This window comes from Culex pipiens, chromosome 3, assembly GCF_016801865.2.
Source record: "Culex pipiens pallens isolate TS chromosome 3, TS_CPP_V2, whole genome shotgun sequence".
In the NCBI taxonomy this organism is placed as follows: Eukaryota; Metazoa; Arthropoda; class Insecta; order Diptera; family Culicidae; genus Culex; species Culex pipiens.
The window spans coordinates 180,207,105-180,208,827 of record NC_068939.1 but is presented as its reverse complement, the minus strand read 5'-3'; the positions used below and the strand labels follow the sequence as shown (position 1 = coordinate 180,208,827).

Here is a 1,723-nt window from a genome sequence, read left to right as displayed (position 1 = left end):
TTATGTCTATTTTGACGTAAATTGATAAAATTTCTATTGGCATTCCGAGACATTATGCGAAACCTAAAATTACATTATAAATAACCCAATTTTAAGCTTAATCTGATGCACATAACTGGAGCATCAAGTTTGATGGAATATTACATCAAATGAAACCCAATTTCACGCGCTTTGGACACTACACGCTTGTCAGAGTGGAGAAACGTCAAAACGAAAAACATGTGTGCCGCCGCAAAGAATATTTTTGCAGTAGAATTTTTCGGTAAATTTTATCAATTCTGTGCCTCTTCTGGCCAGAATCTAAAAAAAAATGAAAGAGGTAAGTTTAATCATTTTTGATATGGTGAGACAATTTTTTTAACATTTTTTGTAGTTCTCCGTTTCGTTCTTTTTAGGTTACGGCAAGGTTGCGGAAATCGTAAGACTCAAACAAAAACTTTTCCGCCAAGCTGCTGTTCCGATGGTCCCGGAGTGGATCAAAATTTTGGTGCGGCAATCGTAAGTTCCCATCAGCTGTGTCACCTTCGGCGGGGTGGCCGCCTTTCACCAGCCAAAGTTCAAATCCAGCTCGCGGGAACGGCTCCGGGCCGGCGGAGATTCCGGCGTGCCCAGCGAAGATGATGACGACGACGATGATCCGTGCATTTCGCGGAGTTCACCCGAATGCCACGGGACGGAGTGTGACCACGGTGCGGAAGGTGGCCACGATCACTTTCACCTGCGAGGCGGGAGTAGTAGTTCGGGGGATTTTCGGAGTAAATCAAGCCTGAGGAATGACCGGTACAAGTGCTTTGGGCTGCTCGAGTCGAACATCCTGAACAGTTTCCAGCTGCAGAATTTCAGGCGGAAGAATGGCAGCGAGTACGATTCGGCCAACTCGACGGGCGTTTTTGGATCTTCCAAGAAGTTCAACTCAATGGTCATCCCTCATTTCAGTCCCTGGAGGCCACCACGAACCGGCTAAAAGCCGACACGCGCAAGGTGTGTCACCTCCGGCGGGGTGGCCGCCTCGGTACAAATCGCATGCCGGAAGAAAATAGTGATAGTGGACAAAAACTACAAGGCAGCAAAATAAGTTGGAAAATCGCAGGAAAAAAACAAGAAACTTCGCAAAATAAGTGAAAATTGTGTGATCAATTGTGATGTGCTCCAATAAAAATAAAAACTGATTTTAGATAATGTAAACACGTTTTTGTTTATCCAATAAGAATTCCAAGATTCCTATTAGAATACGTATTAACTAAAATGCGTTTAATGTAATTTTACACGACCTTGGATAATTTTGGGTCGTGTAATTTTCCGTTTTATTTGACACAACTATACGTCTAATTTGACGCTCCAGTTATGTGCATCAAATTTGACCGAAAATTACACGTTTTTTTCGAAGTGTGTAACTTCAAAATTTCAGACTTGAAAAATCACAAAAAAATGGACTCAAAGTAACATTTAAGAACTATTTTGGAAATGTTTCGTTGTCGGCTTCTTCAAGAATGAGTCCCACTGGTTCTCTTAAAAATTGGAAATGTTATCGGTGTGATTTTAAAACTACTATAAACAAAACAATAATGGTCTCAATAACTCAATTTTGCATTGACTCAATGTCTTCTCCTCAGCAATAATTCGTTATCTTTACTGGAAAAGGCCGCTTCCAAACAAATCGTTTGTTCTTTCAACGTTTTAACGTCTCTTTCGGAAGTTATCAGTTCACGTTTCCCCGCTTGAA

At 41.4% G+C, this 1,723-nt stretch overlaps 1 long non-coding RNA gene across 1 annotated transcript; it reads left to right on the top strand.

Moving 5' to 3' along the window:
* Positions 1–876, top strand: LOC120421444 (uncharacterized). Its single transcript, XR_005605985.2, has 2 exons — positions 1–319; positions 374–876. It is a non-coding gene; the product is annotated as an uncharacterized LOC120421444 (long non-coding RNA).
* Positions 877–1,723: the final 847 nt, after the last annotated feature.